A 21920-nucleotide genomic window follows, 5' to 3' on the forward strand; every position below is an offset into this window, starting at 1 on the left:
CAAACAACTTGGAACCCAAACATTGCAAAGCCAGAAGTAAGTGTTCAAGTTTGCAAACTTTTTTTGGAAGCTGAATGTGCTCCGTTTTGAGTGTTACGCTTCCGATTTGAATGTTACACTTCCGATTTGAGTGCCACACTCCCATTTTGAGTGCCACACTTCCATTTTGAGTGTTACGCTGAGGTATGTCTGTTTTTGCTATTTATTTTGTGTTTTTCTTTTCATGGCTCTTTGTGTGTGTGTGTGTGACTGTGTGGAACCCATTTCATCTACTGATTGATTGGATGCGTGACTGCAGTACATTGTTTATTGCTTTCATTTTATGGAGCAATGGTCTCGTTAGATTGTAAAATTCATGTTAAATTGCTGTTTTAGGGGTTGTTTTTAAAAAGTCTGGAATGGGTGAATCCATTTTGCATTACTTTCTATGGGAAAGAGCGCCTTGGTTTTGAAACGCTTTGGTTTTGGAACAGACTTCCGGAACGGATTATGTCTGAGAACCAAGGTATCACTGTACTGTTATCTATGATCTGGTAGTGTAGCACCCTGCTTGTGGTTAACGCTTAGCTGGAATGAAATATTCAACGCAGCAATAGAGAAATTAAAATAATAATTTATTTGTCAGACAAATAAATGATTGGCACAGTGGTATATTTACCAAAAGCTCTGCACACCCCAGCCCTGGTGGCCAGCACTTATATTCCCTCAGCCCAGCCTCCTTACTCCTCCTTTGGCTGCCTCTGTCCAATCAGCCTGGTTGAAATTCCTATTGGCTGTTTGCTAGAACCAATCATAAAAGATACACCCATTTCCTATTACCTTTTATGGGAGACAAAGAGCTATATTTCCTTCTATCATATATCTTACATTTGCCTTGACAAGGCATCTTAATTATCAATTACCCTATGCCCTTTGCTCTTCTGCTCTTGGCTCTTCTGCCCTTGGCAACAGGGACAGATGGCTAAAACAGATGGCTCATGGTTTTAAATCTTGTCATATAAACAGAGGTATTGGGTTCACCTTCTCACACACCATCAATGAAATAAGAATCTAACATAAGAATCTAACATTTCTTACTTTCTAGATTTTGCATAATTACACTAAAGTCAATACATTTCATATATATATAACATAGATTGATTTTTTGGAAGAAACGATTAGTAAAGAACAGTTTCCAAAGTGACCAAAAAACAACCTCAGAGCAGTCTCTCTTCCTCACCAGGCTGCAGCTGTTGTTGCTTTTAGCTCTTTGCCCTTTAACCTTCTCAGGATATCTTAAACCTTGAGAAGATATGGCTGAGTTTGAGTAATTACCAACTCTAATTAATGTTTTTGCAGCTTGGATTGTATTCTGTAATCTGTATGACCTTTGTTCCCAGCTTTTGCTCCTTTTTACAACTTTGAAGTACTGCAACAAATCAATGAGGGGCCCTGTTCAGAAAAATAAATATCTGCCAAGGCTAAACATCTGCCAAGGCTGGAGCAAGCATCTGAAGCAAGCATCTACAGATATATTTTCAAGCTTATTTAAAATACAGATCTTTGATCAGATGCCTCATTAGTCTCTGGATTAGATTACTGCAACACATTATATGTAGGGCTGCCTCTGAAGAATGTTTGTTGTCGAATTTGGCAGCCAGGTTGCTCATCAGGACAAGACGGTTTGAGCACATTACACTGCACAGGTTGTCAATTAGTTTCCAGGCCCAATTCAAAGTGCTGGCTTTGACCTATAAAGCCTTCAATGGCTTAGGACAGCAACACCTCCAGGAGAGCCTCTCCACATGTAAGCCAACCTAGACTCTGCAATCATCATCTGAGGCCCTTCTTCAGTTGCCCCCTCCACAAGTACTAGTCCAAAGAATGGCAACATGAGAACGAGCCTTTTGTTGAAGATTTTAAGTGGATAGACTGTTGTGAATCAGGAACCGATGGGCCCCAGCACTTTTGCTGTATAGTAATCATAATAATATAAGGCAATATTTGCAGTCTCATCTCTTCTTGAAGAAATGCTTTCCTTTTTTTTAAACACAGCAAGTTGTATTGCATAACTGACCTGGATAAATGTGTATGATAGTGCTTTATGAGGGTGAAGAATACATAATTTTTTTATTGCTTCCCCCACCCCCTTCCACCCCAGCGTTAACTGCAGCCTTATGCAGTACTCAAGCAGTGCTGAATTACCCTGAATTCTGATTAACCAAAGAGGTCAACTTTCATTAGAAACCGCATAAAATCCAGTCCATTAAATTGTCCATTTTAGGCCTGTAATAATGGTTCACAGTTTTGATTATTTTAATTAGTGCACTTACTGCATTGTGCAGACAAGTGCTTATATTATTTTAAATTGTTTTTTTTAAAAAAAAAATTGTATACATTTATTCAGAAACTTGGTTATATAGAGAAATAGTCTAAGAGAAAGTGACTTGCTTTATTGTTAATCTATAAACCATCAATGAGGCTATTCAAAGGTTTCTATAGAGATGACTTTTGGTTTATTATTATTTTATTTTTAAAAAAGTTAATTTGAACAAAAGTAGTTGAAAAACAATACATAAATACCCAGCACTCTCCCTCTTCTTTCTGACATTGGTGTCATCTTCTGCGACAGCCTTTGATCACAGATATCCATTTTATCTTTCATTAAATCACAGTGGCAGAGGAGATGCTTACTGCTCCGTGATATCAATTATTGTTTGAAAGTTACAGATGGTCCTGCCCAGGAGAGAAATTGTTGTTTTTTTAAAGGAATCAAAAGACATTTCCTGGTTCCTACAAACTAATTGTTAAGGTCAGGTGCATTCTTGACACAGAGACCTTTGCGGCAACTTTTACTCACATTTCAACGGTACACCATTCTATGCATTTCTGAAAGGTTAAATAAAAAGAAAATAGAAAATTAAACCTCAAAACAAACTGCTTTGCAATCTGGACTCAGGTTGCAGGGGACTACCTCCGTTGTATTACTCATGCAAAAAAAGAAATAAAGAAAAAGGTTTAGTTTTAATTATGATACTGTGGGGATTGAAAGGGATCCCTTAATCATTGTTGATATTGCAACATTACTCACACAGACAATCAATCTTTGTTTATATGAGTCGAAGAGCTGTGGGCTTAGATTCTATAAGGAGGGGAAGAAACAAAGAAGGTGTGGCAAACAGAACTTTGGCTACCCAGAAGGAAAGAGCAGCACATCTCACATGTCTGTGATTCAAAGGAATGATGTCTCTGAAATTCAGAAATACCCTAGTTAGAATTGTGCACTTTTGAACATGCCTGTATTCCCAGCTGGACATCTGTTCTCAAACACATCTTCTCCAACTCAGATTGTCATTCCTGCCATAGAAGAATGCTTCTCACCCACCCAGCTTCCTCATCTACTTCTTCTGCTGAGAGGTAGACCTCTTGGTCTCTCCCTCATTTTCCTCCCAGTGCTTACGACACTGATATGGTAGCACCTCAAATGTCAGGGACCCGAGGATACTTACATCCTTAGTATGGACATTACACCCTGTAAACTGCATTCCCCAGGGTTGCTGATGGACAGCTCAGTGTGGTGCTGGCAAGAGTGTGGTCCTGATAATGCCAAGGTTGCAGGTTTGATCCCTGTATGCTGCATGTTCCTGCAATGAAGAAATTGAACTAGATGATTCTCAAGGTCCCTTCCAACCTGACAGTTCTATGATTCTATGTACCTAAAGTGACATACTTTAAAGGCTAACCCTGTTCAATCTGAGAGGTACAGAGACACATGGTCAATACTTCAGGGGCTACAGGTCAAAAATTGTGAATTGTGGATGGGTATTGGGAGCTACAAAAAAACTTTTGGGGGCTGGTTATGGCCCACTCGCTTTACAGTGTGGTTTTAAGAGTTACTGTATGTAAAGCACTTCAAAAACACAGTATCATTGTGCTTTTGTTCACTCGTTTGTGGTTTAGTTATACTTTTAAAACGGAGCCAGAGAGAGAGAGAGAGAGAGAGAGAGAGAGAGAGAGAGAGAGAGAGTTGTGCCCTTCATGTAATCCATGAGTAGACAAACTAAGCGCCCTGGGGCCAGATCCGGCCCAATCGCCTTCTAAATCTGGCCCACTGATGGTCTGGGAATCAGCGTATTTTTACAAGAGTAGAATGTTTACTTTTCTTTAAAATGCATCTCTGGGTTATTTGTGGGGCATAGGAATTTGTTCATTCCCCCTCCCAATATAGCCCCTCACAAGGTGCTGGAAAAGTTTGCTGACCCCTGGTGTAAATATTACCAGAGTTCAAATGCTGGAAGCTGATCAATACATTTGATGCAGTGCATTGTACTTTTTTATAATGAAAGTGTACACTCTCTGCCACATATACTGCTGCTGTTGCTTTAGTTGTTGCAGGGTAAGGAACACACACCTGTCTACCTGTTGGTTGTGGCAGTAACTATCTTACAGAAGATATCCAGCACATTCTCCGTTTTTACACTTTTGTTTCAGATTCACTGCATGTGCTCAGAATAACTACTCCCCTCCTGAATCAGTTGGTGCCAAAACTAATGCTGCGCTGGGCAACTTTTAATTCATGTGCATTTTCTCACAGGATCGCAAAAGGTCTTGGACCGAGGCCCCAGATTCTTGAGGAATCGAGAATTAAGGCAGGGTTAGTTTTGACAAAAGGGGTTAAGTGTGAGCAGGCTGACTGAAAATTATAAGCAAGTCCCCCATTGCACTTTTCTAAAAAATAATGACCATTTCTGGCTTGAAAATGGCTGAAGCATTTTGCTACAGCCGCCAAATCCCAAGAGAGCCCCGAGGCATTCATTATCTTTCTCAGATAGAGCTCTTCATACCATGGCTAGTTTTCGCCCTATCTACCAGCACTGCACTAAGAAACACGATATATCCCAAATGTAAATACAATGTAAACAATTTGGTCGAGAGGATAACAGATGGGATGTGGAATTACAGCTCGTTGGAAGAATGGAACCCCCCTTCCCAGGCTCCCCCCTTTGAATTGTTGGTTCCTTGATTTAATGCCTCATGGGCCCTACACAGCTCATTAAGATTTAACAATATAATACCATGATTACTCAAGTAGCCTAGTCAGGCATGGAGGCTGGATCTGCTGTTACAGCGGGAGCACATTGGTTTAGAACAACTGGCACAGCAGGATTACCAAGAGGAGAAACAAAACTGCAGAAACAGCCTCTGTTGCTACACAAGCTCTTTAAAGCGCTTTCACCCATTGATTCTTTCCCTCCGTTGTTTTTTTTAATGTGCATCCCCTTTTAAAGGGAAGAGATCTATCACTAAACACAGAATAATAATAGCTGCTTACTCAGTCTCAGGGTGGATGGCTGTTGCATACCCTACAAAATTTCTCCAATGAAAATTGGGACGTCCTCCTCCTCCTCCTCCTCCTCCTCTTCTATTATTCTTATTCTTATTCTTATTCTTATTCTTATTATACTCCACCTATCTGACTGGGCAACCCAGCCACTCTGGGCAGCTTCCAACATATATAAAAAACATAATAAAACATTAAACTTTTTTAAAAAACTTTCCTATACAGTGCTGTAGATGACTTCTAAAGGTTATATGTTACTTATCTCCTTGGCTCAGGGGTGGCATAACTCCGTGTCCTCCAATATTTCTCTGATGAAAATGAGAACATCCTACTGTACCCCCCAACATTTCTCCAATGAAAATATGGACGTTCTGAGGAACAGTGGGACATCCAGAGAACAAATCAGAAACTGGGATGGCTCCTGTAAAATTTGGGGCTGTCCCTGGAAAATAGGGACACTTGCAGGGTCTGCTGTTGTGGCACCTGTTGCAGCAGGCTCTGTCCCCCCGGGAAACAACACTGGGCTTTGGGGGAATCCCCTGGCCAGCTGTTTGGTTAGGTGGGCTTTCTCACCACCCAAGGTCAATCCGGCCTTGTTGGGTGGGCACAGCTTGAGAACAGACCAGAGTGGAGCAGGCTTCACTCCCTTCTGCCCCCCAGCCTATAAAGTCCACCTGCGTCTGACCCTTGGAGTCTCAGGTGGTAGATAAGGCATTGGGTGGAATTCTTTTAGTCTAACATCAGGTAAGGTGGTGTAGTGGTACATCACCCCACCATGGAATAGTGTGATAACTGGATATCCTGTTAGATTGGGTCTAGTCAGAATTCTGTATCCAAAAGCCAAGGTGTGCAGCAGATAGGCCATAGAGCTTCCTTCAGTGGCTTGGAGGGGCTCTCCATGTAGATCGGTGTCTTGTGGAGGACTTCTAATCCTAGGCTTGTCTCTGTCATGTGTCAGCTGTCCACCAGGGGGCTTAGAAGGAGAGGCAAATATAAAATGGGGAACACCTGGCTTGCCAGTAGTACACGTGAAAATGATGTAGGGGTCTCAGTAGACAAAAATACCTAATGCTATTCTGGACTGCATCAACAGAAGCAGGGGCTTTTTTTTTAAGTCAGAACTCACCAGAACTCAGTTCTGGCACCTCTCAGGTGGCTGCCTTTGCCATTATAAGAGAACAGGAAACACATTCATGGTGAGTTCAGACACCTCTTTTTCTAGAAAAATAGCACTGAATGGAAGTATAGTGTCCAGATCAAGGGAAGGAATAGTTCTGCTCTATTCTGTGGTCTTGGTGAGACCACAGTTGTTGTACTGTGTCCAGTTCTGGGTGCCACAATTTAAGAAGGACATTGGCGAGCTGGAATGTGTGCGGAGACCCAGTACCCATATGATAAAGGGTATGGAAATCAAGCCTTATGAGGGACGGTTGAGGAAGCTGGGTATGTTTAGCTTGGATATGAGAAAAGGGAGAGCAGATACGATAGTCATCTTCAAATATCTAAAGGGTTGTCACATGGAAGGTGGAGCAAGCTTATTTTCTCCTGCTCTGGAGCATAGGACCCAAATGAATGGATTCAGGTGACAAGAAATGAGATTCTGACTAAACATCAGGAAGAACTGACAGTCAGAGCATTTGACTGTGGAACAAACTCTTGTGGAAGGTAGTGGACTCTTCTTCCTTGAAGATTTTAAGCAGAAGTTGGGTGGCCATCAGTCATGTATGCTTTAGTTAAGATTCCTGCATTGCAAGCGGTTGGACCAGAAGAACATTAGGGTCCCTTCCAACTGTGTAATTCTATGAACAAGAGCATTAACACTCAAACACCTATCCCTTTTAGGGTTCTAGGGAAGCTCTAAGATATAGCACCTGAGTTTAGCACAGAGGAACACATTTATCTAGTTTGGATGGGACACAGGGTATTAGAATCCAGCTTATGGGCTTCTCATAGGCCTATGGTTGGCCAGTCTGTGAACAGGATGCTGGATTAGATAAACTTTTGATCAGATCTATTAGGGCTTTTCTTATGTTTTTGTCTTCTTAGTGTTTTGGACAAATAAAAATAGTTTTGGACAAATAAAAGCAACATTATAAGAGAGGTCCTCCACTGGCAAAATCACAAAGAAAATTCAAGAGGGGCTAAACATTGTTTGATAAGGTGAGCAATATTTTTTCACAGGGGTGACCATTAGTCACATCTTTAGTGAAATTCAAGGATAAACACAGTTCAAGCTTTTGTATGTATGAATATAAAATTTAAAATTCAGCATCATAATGCACAGCTTTCAAGCTGGCTCATTGTAAAAACAGAAGCTAGAGAGAAGAACAAACAAGCAGGTTCACCATGAACCTTGGTAGAACAGTAATGTTTAGAGCAAATCCAGGAGTAAACTAGGTCTCAGTAACAGGTGTGGGTGTACAGTATGTGCTAGGTAGCATCTGCACACTGCAAGAACCACAGAATTGGTTCATCATCCTGAATCAATCAAAATCATTTGGCTCTTCAGATCAGCCCACATCACATGATTATATTTTTCAGTGTCTGTCTTTGACTTTCTTTGACTAATTTTCCTATTCATTAACTGTCTCCCAATATCCCCTTTCATCTGTCTACAAAACAATTGAAGATTAATCACAATTGCCATGCCTATGCATACAGTGGCCTCAATAGATTCTAACAGTTTATTCTTTTCAGTGTTCTGGAATGGATATTCACTGCCTTTAGGACCTAAAAGTAGCTAGTTCTGTTCTGTGAAAAGGTAGTCAGGCACAGGCCTTTTCAATTTAACTAAGACATAGGCTGAAAAGAAAATGGAATCATCAGAATTATGCAGTTTTACAAAATTATTATTTTCTCCAACAGAAGCATCTTACAAACTATTAACAGCTTTTGGATGTAGTTAATGCAACAGATTGGTCCAAAACCACGCATTCTGTTTAGACCCTTCCTGTGCTATTTATTTCGTGCTTCCAGGGCTCTTTAGCACATTTACTTGGGAATGAGGGCCCATTGAACTCCAAGATGCTTATATCTGAATAGACTGGCATAGAACTGCACCGTGAAAGGGCACTTGGGTTGCATCAATTACAGCGGCTACACCTCTGATCAAATGGGTTAATTATCCATGTTTGTAATCTGTCTAACATTACATTTTCATACATCACTTACTGGCAAATAGAAGGGGAAGAAATGGAGGCAGTGAGAGCTTTTACTTTCTTGGGCCCCATGATCACTGCAGATGGTGACAGCAGTCACGAAATTAGAAGACGTCTGCTTCTTGGGAGAAAAGCGATGACAAACCTAGGCAGCATCTTAAAAAGCAGAGATATCACCTTGCCGACAAAGATCTGTATAGTTAAAGCTATGGTTTTCCCAGTAGTGATGTATGGAAGTGAGAGCTGGACCATAAATAAGACTGATCGCCAAAGAATTGATGCTTTTGAATTATGGTGCTGGAGGAGACTCTTGAGAGTCCCATAGCTAAGGTTACCCGATGTCCCCGTTTCCTGGGGACAGTCCCTGGATTTACAGCTTTCTCAGCATTCACATGTACATAGCAAACAATAAGTGACCCCGGATTCATTGAAAAGAAATCTGGTAACCTTACCATGGACGGCAAGAAGATCAAACCTATCCATTCTTAAGGAAATCAGCCCTGAGTGCTCACTGGAAGGACCGATCCTGAAGCTGAGGCTCCAATACTTTGGCCACCTCATGAGAAGAGGAGACTCCCTGATGTTGGGAAAGATGGAGGGCACAAGGAGAAGGGGACGACAGAGGACGAGATGGTTGGACAGTGTTCTCGAAGCTACCAACATGAGTTTGACCAAACTGCGGGAGGCAGTGGAAGACCGGAGTGCCTGGTGTGCTCTGGTCCATGGGGTCACAAAGAGTCGGACACAACTAAACAACAACATCCTTAGCCATACATACAAAATCTGAGAATCTAGCTGTGGCTTTAGCAAATAATATGGGAAATGAGATATTTACAACAAGAACCAATTAAGATAATGGATACCAAGCCCCTTTGTCATTTCTGATTTATTTTTTGCATTTTTATGTTTGTTGTTCCTGTTTGTGTTTATTTCTTGTGTAAATAATTTCTTTTTTATAAAACAAAAAGGAAATAGGATACTCATCAAAGGGAGTTGGGTGGGAAACAGGAGGAATAGAATGTTTACATAGTACAATGATTGGACTACAGTGTCTATCATACTTGACCACTAGCCATTTTGCCTGGGGCTGATGGCAGTTGGAATCCAGTATCACCAAGAGGGCACCTGACTGGCTACTCCTGAAATGTCAATAAGCTACCAGATACAGCTGCACTCTGCTCAGGTAGGAGCTGAAGTCTCGCAGGATGCAGTCAGTCACATAAGAAAATTATATGTAAATAAATGAGTGACAAAACTGAAGCATATAATTATTGCATATTTCAGCTTCTACTTTAATCAGTCGCACCCTTGGATTGCAATGCAGGCACTGCGAGTCGAGGTGTGAGCTATAAAAATGTTGAGAATGGAAATAAGCTCCAGGAAAGTGACAGTTGCTAGTGCAAGCGAGGTATAGAAAATAATGAAAGGCATAGGCAAAAGTTTCGATATTATCCTCCTTTTAAGACCATGATGCCTGAAAAATTGTGGTAATCTAAATTCAAATCTCTTGCAGCAGATTATTAAAGCTTTTTTTTATTCTGATTGTTCACTACATGATAAAAGTCACCATTTAAATGTTTAATCCAATACTAGGTTTTTTCTTTTTACATGTCTAGAGCCACTGACCATTCACTCGATGTAGTCAAGAATTGCAATTAACAATAAATCTAGCAATTAATCACAATTGACAGTTCTTAATATTGTCAGCAATCTTGGTCTCACAACGGTGTATTAACATGTGCTTTTAAGGCTATAATCATGCTTCTGCTTCTACTGCCATGTATGAGATTTTGCAATTGACTCAGCTGTCCCCAAACACCTAATTAAAGTAACATTTCCTTTTAGCTCATTGTTGTAAGGTCTTACTTTCTCTCCCCGACACACACTTGTAGCTAAAATTCACTGTGTCTCTAAGGCAACCAGCGCTCATTTGATTCCCCTTGGTGACACAACCGCATTCTCAACTAGACTTTTAACTGTAATCCCATACATATTGTTGCATGCCACACCAATCTCTGAGCAGTGCAAGATCCCAGGGGTTCCAGGCATGTTCACCCAGGGTCCATGTTAGCAGAGACTGTGGTGTCTATAAGGTATATGATTTCTTTACACATATATACAACTTGAGCCTATGACTAAAGAGTTCACAGCATTAGCACTTCAGTAGGGTCTTCCTTCCTTCATTGATTCACCGCTGGATTCAAACAGACATCAGCCATGAATTTGCCTTTCCTGACTGCCGTTTCTCCTTCATCTTCTGGCTCCCCTTGCTTCCCTAAACTCTGGCTTATGTTCTTCTCACAATCTCAAACCTGGAGGAGGAAGAGTCCCCATCCATTTGCCATCACACACAGAGTTCATGTGATCCTTTGGCTTTCCTAATGGCTCATCATCCCAGGCTATTTCTTGGACACAGGAAGCTTAGCATTCTTCAATTGGCTCTTCACATATGCTGATTCCAGGAGATTTAGAAGTGTGTAGTACACAGCCTGATACACATGGTCTGGCTTAACACACACTAGTCTCTCCACCCAGTTTTAACACTCCAAGCATTGCTTAAATTCTAACAGCTACTGGACCCAGGTGTCCAGCACCCTGGGACACGGGTGGCACTGTGGTCTAAACCACTGAGCCTCTTGGGCTTGCAGAGCAGAAGGTTGGCAATTTGAATCCCTGTGACTGGGCAAGCTCCCGTTGCTCTGTCCCAGCTCTTGCCAACCTAGCAGTTCAAAAGCACGCCAGTGCAAGTAGATAAATAAGTACCACTGCGGCAGGAAGGTCAGTGGTGTTTCTGTGCGCTCTGGCACTTATCACAGTCCTCCGTGCTCCAGAAGGGGTTTAGTCATGATGGCCACATGACCCGGAAAGCTGTCTGTGGACAATCAGCTCCCTCGACTTAAAAAGAGATGAGTGCCGCACCCCATAGTCTCCTTTGACTGGATTTAACCGCCCAGGGTCATTTACCTCCCCCCCTTTTGCCTAGCACCCACAGACACATAACAATATATGCACTTACCTGAAGTAAGACCCATTGAATTCTATGATGTGTACTTCTCAGCAGGCACAAATATATTATTTGTAGAGCCTTATATTATATAAATGTAACAGGATGTAATTTTAGAGAATTCTTGCCTCAGATATACAGAGGTACCTCGGGTTAAGTACTTAATTCATTCCGGAGGTCCGTTCTTAACCTGAAACTGTTCTTAACCTGAAGCACCACTTTAGCTAATGGGGCCTCCTGCTGATGCCGCGCTGCCGGAGCACGATTTCTGTTCTCCTCCTGAAGCAAAGTTCTTAACCCGAGGTACTATTTCTGGGTTAGCAGTGTCTGTAACCTGAAGCGTATGTAACCTGAAGCGTATGTAACCCGAGGTACCACTGTATTGAAATATACATTTCATCTTTTAAATTCCCCATGTCAATCAGTATAGGTTTGAGTATCATTTGGGGGAAAACTGTTGTTCAAATTTCAAACAGGTAATTGTGTGATAAGTGGATATACTAAGTTTAATTCTGTACTCTTCTGATTTAGCATCCCAAGGGATCTCATGTTGTACCCCATAGAATCATAGAATTGTTGAGTTGGAAGATACCCTGGTAATCTTGTCCATCCCCCTGCAATGCAGGGATTTGCAGCTGTCCCATACAGGGATTGAACCTGCAACCTTGGTGTTATTAGCATCATGCTCTAACCAACCATGCCATTCGGGCTGCTGCTGTTTAACATCTACATGAAGCTGCTGAAGGGGTCATTCAGGAACTGGGAATGAAACGGTCGTTTTGCTGACGATTCGCAGCATACTGGGTGAGATTGCTGCTGCAAAAATTCTGAAAACCTTGAAGAGATGAGACAACAAGGAGCAAAGAATATAATCACATACTTGAAGTGTGTTGAATCCCTTTTGCAATAAATATTTAAGAGCAAGAAAAATATTCTCAGAATACATTTGCAACACTTTGAAATGCCAGTAATCTGGATTGTGGGTATATGGAGGATAGTCAATAATGATTGGTATTTCTTGCCTCTATAACTTTGTTCTATATTCTTCTCCATGCAGCCATTATTTAAGAATCTTTTGACACAAAGTGAGAGATGTGTGAGGCTTTCTTTGCCACTCAGTCACATATATCTAGATGAGAAAGGACAAAACACGAGGCAAACACAGGGCAGCTCTCATAGGTCAGTAGCATAACCTGCCAGACACTCAATGCCTGAGCTAGTGGGGTGTCAGAGAGACCAGGGGTTCAAAGCTACACAAGTGCAATCTTCAGATTGTTATTCATGTATCTGAAAATAAAGGGCAGAATTCATACTTCAGCAACCCCTCTCACTTTCATTCTGCCCCTCCTGAATTCCACTCGAACAAGAAAAGCTTTTAAATTAATTCTAAAGGATTCTTATTAGTGTGTTGTTTGACCAGACTGAATGGGCACTTAAGTGCATTTCCAGATACAGAAATCTTGGTTGGATTGATTGGATACTTGTATCATATACTTGTGTTGCATGGTTTTACCAGTGTTCAGAAGAATGCAACAGTAAAGCACCACATGGAAGTTATGATTAGGCATGTACCTGAGCATGTAAAACAGGGATAGGGAACCTCAGCTCCCGGAGCCAAATGTGGCCCCCAAAGCTTCCATGTCTGGACATTTGAACTCTTCCCCAAAATTCTTCTTCTTTTTTTTCTTTGGCGATCACTCGTAGCCAAGTAAGATTGTCTTCCATAAACACAGTTTTAACAATGAGACCATAAGTGACTGTGGAAGCTAGTTCTGGAACCACACGTCCTGTCGGCATCTGGGGGTCAATAGGCCAGCTGGCTCGGCCCCAGCTGGAGCGTCTCCCTCTCAGCCTTCGCGCTGCGAAGATTCATCAACCTCTGGCTCCGATGTACCGTATTTTTCGCCCTATAGGATGCACCTTTTCCCCTTCAAAAATGAAGGGGAAATCTGTGTGCGTCCTATGGGGCGAATGCAGGCTTTCGCTGAAGCTTGGAGAGTGAGAGGGGTCGGTAGGAGAAGTGACCAACATTTTCCAACGTTACACCATTGAGTTGGATTTGTGGCACTGCAGAGGGGTTATTTTGTACTTGTTGGTGCAGCACTTTGGTTTTTAGGATGGTTTGGAGGTCATCGTCTGAGCGTGCACACACTACGTTGTCATCAGCATACTGAAGCTCTATGACGGAAGTTACGGTAACCTTACTCTTTGCTTTCAGCCTGCTCAGATGGAAGAGATTTCCATCTGTTTGATATATGATTTCTACTCCGTTGGGGAGTTTCCCTTTGACAAAGTATAGGATCATGGCAATGAAAATAATGAATAATAATAATTTATAATTTAATAATTTATTATTTATACCCCCCCCCCCCCATCTGGCTGAGTTTCCCCAGCCACTCTGGGTGGCTCCCAATTGAGTATCAAAAACAATACAGCATTAAATATTTAAAACTTCCGTAAACAGGTTTGCCTTCAGATGTCTTTTAAATAATAATAATTATAATAGAGTTGGGGCAATAACACAACCCTGTTTAACATCTGATCCCACTGTGAATGGTTCACCTTGAGAGCCATTGTTATCTGTGATTGTTGCTCTCATATTATCATGGAGGAGCCGAATGATGTTTACAAATTTATCTGGGCAGCCAATTTTCAGAAGACCACAGGGCATTACGATTTACAGTGTCGAAAGCCTTACTCTCCCCAACCACACCCCCTCTCCCCAGGTCACACTGGTCCTGGGCTTTTCCAGACTTCTACTTGTTCCATATCTAGAAAGCACTATTCCAAGCAGTTTCCCACTTGTCCTGTGCTTTCTAAACACAGATCCAAGCAGTTTTCTCATTGTTCCACTGCTTTCCCCAGGAAAATCCATTGTTTAGTGCTGAATCAGAGCAAACCCCCCTTCCCAAGCTGATATGTGATCTGAAATGCAGCTATCTTTCAAAATTCACACGTTTTTGTGGGATTCAATTGTCCAGCCCCCCCCCCACCAATATGTGTATTTTAGGGGAAAGTGCAAATAATGCACAAAATGCATTATATTAGGAGAAAATGCTTGCAAAAAATGTGTATATTGGGCAAAAATGCATTATAAATCTTTGCATCAGAAAAAAATGTATATAATTTTTTCTGTGGACCTCTTTTTTTAAAAAAAAATATCTTCCAAACTAATGGGGCTTACTGAACACTGGAAAGAGGAAAAACTGATAAAAATTGAAATTGACAGATTCGTTCATCTATGCATACCTAGTCCTAGACCTAGGGTGCAGCTGCGGAAAGCACCCATACTAAAAAGTCAAACAATCACAGCATGAAATGTTGCAAGATGGATAGTACGAAAAATCCCTGGTATTCTTAGCACAGACAGAGTCTCCAAAAGTGCAAGTAAAGATGTTCAACATGAACCGCAGAGGCATCCCCAGGGTCCTGTTTTACATTTGAACTGCACCTGAGAACCAGCAGTGGTTTGTTTGAATTCTAGTGTCTGGAAAATTTGACTTGAAGTTTGTACATTTTGTTAAGCTCTTGAGGTGTCCACATTTATCAGTCTCAGTGAATGCACAGATTGTGGTCTTTTTGCCACCTCTTCTCCATCCTAGTGTTAACCTTAATAAAATAAAAAAGGGTAAAGGACCCCTGGACAGTAAAGTCCATTCAAAGGTGACTATGGGGTGCAGCACACATCTCACTTCAGGCCGGGGGAGCCGGCGTTTGTCCACAGACAGCTTTCAGGGTCATGTGGTCAGTGTGACTAAACTGCTTCTGGCACAACGGAACACCATGATGGAAAGCAGAGTGCACAAAAATGCTGTTTACCTTCCCGTCACAGTGGTCCCTATATATCTACTTGCACTGGTGTGCTTTCGAACTGCTAGGTTGGCAGAAGCTGGAGAAGGCCCTATGTCTGGTTTACTGTAACTTCACTTATTGCAGTGGGTAACCTCCAGAATTTGCATATATACATATACTTATATATGTGTGTGTGTGTATATATATATATATATATATATATATATATATATATATATACATACACACACACACACCTCAAAGTACACCAGTCTAGAACTGTATTTTGAGATATTGAGTTGCACCAATGGGAAATGTAAGGTTGCCATACGTCTGGGCAGAAATCGCTGAAATGTCCCCAGAAATCTGGAAAACCTTCACCCCTCCCCCCAAATAAACCTCAACAACTTTTGTGTCCGGACTCTCACTTTCTGAAATATGATCCACATGTTAATCCAGGAGGTTTGAATCAGTTAATTGGCACTGGAATCTACAAAAATCCAATCCCTCAAGTGACCTGATTCTTTATAGCTTGAACCCACACTGTTCAATGTAATGTGCATTAAGCAGCGATGTACAGGGTAGACTCATATCAATCCAGTACTTTCCCACAGTCATTGAGGAAGTTCACACATCTCTAAGGCAATCCAGTCCTGTTTACATGCTGCTATATCGTGAAGCTGAGGCTCCAATACTTTGGCCACCTCATGAGAAGAGAAGACTCCCTGGAAAAGACCCTGATGTTGGGAAAGATGGAGGGCACAAGGAGAAGGGGACGACAGAGGAAGAAATGGTTGGACAGTGTTCTCGAAGCTACCAGCATGAGTTTGACCAAACTACGGGAGACAGTGGAAGACAGAAGTGCCTGGCGTGCTCTGGTCCATGGGGTCACGAAGAGTCGGACACGACTAAACGACTAAACAACAACAGCATAAGGTGACAGTAAGCATAGGAGAAGGAAGTGAAGATGAGGACCTTTTTGCCTGCTTCGATCATATAGAAGTCAACAGACTGAAGCAGGAATGCTTTTTGATCTTTCGGGGCTCCCAACACATTTTAGAACCTGGGTTATACACAGATGCAAGTGTGCTTATCTCTGACACCCCCCTCACATGTCTTGTTGAGATTCGTCTGTTTTGAGAGAGAATGGAGTGCACCTCTGGGGGTAAAGTCACATTGCTGTATAAGCAGCCTCCAAGGGACCTTTTGAGGCACAAGCCTGGGCAGTGTGTGTGGAGGTTCTGAGCTGCCCAGATAACTGGACTCTCCTCTCTGTTCTGCTGATATGAAAAGGAAAGCAGAGCAACACATTTGGGACCAGATTGGCTGCAGGAGTTGCTGGAAGGAGGTGTACAAGGTGCCATCCAACCATCTTAGAGACTCCACTCTGGATTTTTGTAGGGTTTCCTGCTTAGCCCTTTCTTCTGCCAAAGATAACTCAATTAAGTAATGATTGAAGTGGGCCTCCCAGTGATACCGATCAAATATTCTGTTTTCTGATTCATATAATGTCTATTCCATGAAGTGCCTCTGATCATATGCTAAGAGAAAAGATGGTTCCTTTTACTGTCTGCACTGCTCCAACTTTACAGGGTGTGTGTTTTTTTAATTATTCAAAATGCCCTCATCAATAATAAAGTGAAACTACAAGTTCCGCTGTACAACTGCACTGGAAACATTGAGGAAAACATGCAAAATTGATTCGCCAACTATTGCAAAGAACTTACTCATGAATGCATTTGTCATCGTCCCCCTGCACTACCAAAGTGAGAAAGCAGGGAAGGATGCAATTCATTAACTTGCCTTGAAACAAACAAAAACATGGAAAAAAATTCCACCCACAAACCCAGCAACATCTGCTAAAATCATGAACCTCCGATGGCTAAAAACCAGCAAGGGAGATAAAGAATGAGATACATGCTTCACTCTGGAGTGTTTCTTACAAATATGAGGTCCAATAAGCGATACACTTGCAGAAGGGAATATAGCTCAAAGCATTACCTTTTCCACATACGCTGAATTAGAGATTCATTTAGGTAAAATGTTATTGTGCAAGCTCAGACAGCAAATGTGCTAAAGCATAATTGGATGTTACCCTCTCTCCCTGTTTATACAGGAGTTGGTGTTTCCTTCTCTCACCATAATTAATAAGTACACAAATATAAGACACAAGGAGGAGAAAAAACACACCTGGGCGTCAGTAGTCCTTTTTGCAAATATGTTTTTAATAATAATAATAATAATAATAATAATAATAATAATAATAATGCCATAACTGAGATGGGTTTCTAAGAGAAGTCAACCAATTAGTGCCATCTATAAACAGATATATTAAACAGATGATTAGGCTTTCTAGCTATGCTAAATAATTAGAAGGACAGTTTTTGAACGTGTATTAGAGAAACAAGCATGTTGAGCTGAACTGCATGCCAACTGGGGCAACTTACTGACATTGATTTCTCCTCTCCAATCTCATTTGATTCAGTTGTGGCGGATGGAGGAAGGTACACTTGGATGGAATGATGGAAAATTGGGGTTAGAACAGGGGTGTGTGTGTAGCTCCATGCATCTGTTATCATTGAGAATGGGATTTTGGAGGAAAGGAGGGTGGAAGTCAATGTGTGGAGAAAGGGAGTGCAGTTAAAATGATAAGAAGGAGAAAACTGTGGTGAAGAAGAGACCCACAAAGCTGGCGAAAGGTAAGAGAAAAAGCGAGTGAGTGGATTTACATAGGTGGAAGCTGCGCTCTGACACTGGAAGCTGACAGACGGTCTAGAGCAGGGGTCAGCAAACTTTTTCAGCAGGGGACCAGTCCACTGTCCCTCCGACCTTGGGGGGGGCAGACTATATTTTGGAAAGAAAAAAAATAATAAATTCCTATGCCCCACAAATAACCCAGAGATGCATTTTAAATAAAAGGACACATTCTACTCATGTAAAAACACGCTGATACCTGGACTATCTGCAGGTTGGATTTAGAAGATGATTGGGCCAGATCCAACCCCCAGGGCTTAGTTTCCCTACCCAGGATCTAGGGCTCTCCAAATATTGCTGGACTCCAATTCTCATCATCCCTGACCATCTGTCCCATACTTCCTGGGACCTCTGGGAGTTGGAAGGAAAGCTATAGATTTTCTATCCCTGGGTGAGAGACTGAGCAGGAACTACAGCCCGTGATGTGAAAGACAGAATGGTTATGAGGAGCAGGAGAACACACAGTCTGCAATACAGATTATCATTGCAGGAGCACTACATTTTTACAGCATCTGGGTAAAACTGTAATGTTGAGCAGCACTAGCTTATCATATGGTACAGGCATATATGCGTACGAAATTCCTTGTATTTCAGGTGAGTCAGCTGAGTTGCACTTGACTCTTAAAATGAGAAATTTTGGGGTAGGGATAGGTTTGACGGTTTATAGAGAGGCACATGGAAATAAACACCAATGATTTCAATGTGTCTTCTGTTCCATCCTAGAATAAAGCTTTAAGCATTTCACCTAACTTGTAGAAAGCATCCCTTATATTAAAAGTAAGCACCAACTACGTATATCCAATATTGGATCCCTGTTCAAATGATGCATAAAAATGGATTGCAGAGTTTAATTAGGACTGAGTGAGCTGTGTATTATTTCTATTTATATTCAACAATGTCAGCTAGCCATGGGCCAGCTAGTTGGCTATGCTTTGTCCATCCCTCACATTGCAAAAAGAACATGAATAATCCATAGCTCCATAAAAGAAAGAGCAGGAGACGGAAGGAAGATTTCTGACCTCCAGCGAGTGTCTTTATCCATTTATATTCCTCCCAAACACCACGTTGGAGTCAAGGGAACTTTTCCTATGCTTTGTATTTCTTGCCCAGTTTTCTTAGACCCCCTTAATTCTCTCTTCACTGTGTTCTGGTGGCATTTGGTCCCCTGCTTGCTGAGCTTTAAAGCTTTCAAAATCAGGGCTTTGCTTTCAGCATTGGAAAAGATGGGAAAGGAGTCCAGAAGATTCACATGCTCTTCTCCATCCTGTGCAAAAATGTAACAGTGGATGCCATACCACATTGTTTTCATCCACAAAGGACTGAACAATGTCCTCTTAATTATTAGTTACTAATATATCTTGTGTTAGCAATGGCCAAAGTTATTTAACATTTTCAGGAAGGTTCTGAGTAGTGTTTCTCATTGTATAATTCTCTCGTTTTGCTCCACTTGAGAAAGTGTTTACATGTTTATTTACATCTCTCTGAACTCATTTTATTTGCCCCCAGTGATATCACTAAGTAGCCAAATCTGATTGGTTATGTAGCATCATGGCATCACCCTGTTAATATAAGATAGATAGATGATAGATAGATAGATAGATAGATAGATAGATAGATAGATGATAGATCTAGAGAGAGATATACAGTGGCACCTCTGGTTACAAACTTATTTCATTCCAGAGGTCTGTTCTTAACCTGAGGTACCACTTTAGCTAATGGGTCCTCCCACTGCCACCGCACTACTGGTGCACAATTTCTGTTCTCATCCTGTGGTAAAGTTCTTAACCCGAGGTACTACTTTCAGGTTAGCAGAGTCTGTAACCTAAAGTGTTTGTAACCCAAGGTGTTTCTAACCCGAGGTATCACTGTATATATAAGCACATTCATTTGGAGTCCTGTTTAAAAGCTGCAAAAAATGCTCAACAAAAAATATCACAGCTTTAGGTTGGGATAAAGCAGTAAGAATGAAAATACAGCTAGGTCGAAAACCACTATTCAATTTATCAAACCTTTTTCCAAAGTTCTCTCTTAATTATTTACATACTAAGGAAATAAAAACTTTCCCCACACTTTCTTTATGGTGACGTTAATATAACGGGGTGACAAAAGCAGGGTGCTTGGTTGGTGTCTGATTTTAAAATGAGAAGTCACCATGCAATTAAGTACAAAAACTTGCATTGACTGACAACTGCTGGTGTGGTATCTTGACCAGATATGGAGACCAAGGTTAGAGTAAAAGCCGTATAACAGATATTACTTCTGCAGCTTTTCCAATCCGTATGTCTGCACTGAATGTGGCAAAAAGTTCTGGAGCATGAGGCTTATACAAAACACAAGAGTCCTCCTCCGTCTGTATGGCATAATATGGAGCATTTCACCCTGTTAATGGTATATTCCCTATTTGACTGATTTAATTTTCATGATTAAATCGGAAAGAAGAAATAAAGAGTTTCCAGTAGGGGTGCCACTGGAAACGGTGTGGTGCCAACGTAGAGGCAGCTAGAGGAAGCAACAGCATGTAACAAGATCAAATTCGCACAAGGTGTTTGGGGGGGGGGAATTCTCTCCTCCCCTTAAAATTTGAATGGAAGTGCAATCTAACATGAGAATGGTCAGCTGCCTGTGAAAAATGCAAGGCTGCTCAATTTTTTTAAGGAGAAAAAAGTGACAGAAGATAATTTTTGGTCCAATATGCACTTTTTGCCAAGCATATAATACATTCCCGTATGTATTTTCCCACCAACAAACGTCTTTTCCTTGCACACCTCACCCTTTAGATGCATTTTTGTACATATTATTTGGCTCAAGAACTGCACTACAAAATTCAGGGGGGGAATGCAAATCTCAAAGGATGGCTGTGTTTGGGTCCATATCTTGTTTTGAATAGTGTTTTTTTTAATTTGAGCTGAATGTGAACTCCAAATTTAAATGTGAAGTTTCTCCTCCATCTCTAGTTGAAGGGAGAGCCTTCTGAAAATGTATCAAATTTGATTAACAAAAAAACCTTCTTTGGTTTAATTTGTTGTCTTAAGGACTTCTTGTGCTATAAAATGCCAGGAAATTCCCTCTGTTAATGGTCACACCATAAACAGACCTGCCAATTAGGTAATACAGAAATGGTATGGTATCCTATGTTGTGGTTAGTTCAAGATGAATGACTGGCAGTGACAGAGGAGTAAACCCAGATTTGTCTCATTCATGGAACAGACGCATGGAGGCTCTGCAACTGAAGCTGTCATGCAATGAAGCTGCAATTCCCTGTTAGTGGCAATCTTCTAAGAGGCTATGGAAGAAGAAGCATGCTCTTAGATGTTCTAGGGTAAAGCCATTTAGTGTTCCACAGTTCAAAAGTGCAGAAGTGGATTGCGCTTACAAGACACTCCAGAACTAGTGCTGATGTTGGAATACTGGTGCTCATAGATCTCACCCTTGTTATCAGGCTGGCTACCATGCCAGTTGAAACACCAATACAGTCAACAAGAGGAGACCCACGCAAAGTGCATGACAGGCTCCATAAAGGAGTGCTGCCATCGCCGCTGCTGCCCAGGACTGACCTGCTGGGAGCCTGAAGGGCCCTGCCTTGCTGGGCAGAGAGGGCTCTGTTTTTGTTTTTCTATATTGATTTTAGTTTCTATCTATCTCATTTTAAATTGTGACTGATATTAATGCTGTATTAGTTTTAGATTTTATGATTTAGGTGGAAATTGTTTTCCATTGGGTTGGGTACTTTTTGATGTGTGGCGCTGTGATCTAAACCACAGGTCAGCGGTTCGAATCCCCACAACAGGGTGAGCTCCTGTTGCTCAGACCCAGCTCCTGCCAACCTAGCAGCTCGAAAGCACATCAAAGTGAAAGTAGATAAATAGGTACCACACCGGTGGGAAGGTAAACG

The 21920-nt window shown here is 41.5% G+C and overlaps 1 long non-coding RNA gene across 2 annotated transcripts in view; it reads right to left on the reverse strand.

Moving 5' to 3' along the window:
* LOC310681652 overlaps positions 1-21920 on the reverse strand; it is a 159821-nt gene that overhangs the window by 130015 nt on the left and 7886 nt on the right. The window lies entirely within an intron of this gene.

Source organism: Podarcis tiliguerta (assembly GCF_965153285.1).
Source record: "Podarcis tiliguerta genome assembly, chromosome: 7".
In the NCBI taxonomy this organism is placed as follows: Eukaryota; Metazoa; Chordata; class Lepidosauria; order Squamata; family Lacertidae; genus Podarcis; species Podarcis tiliguerta.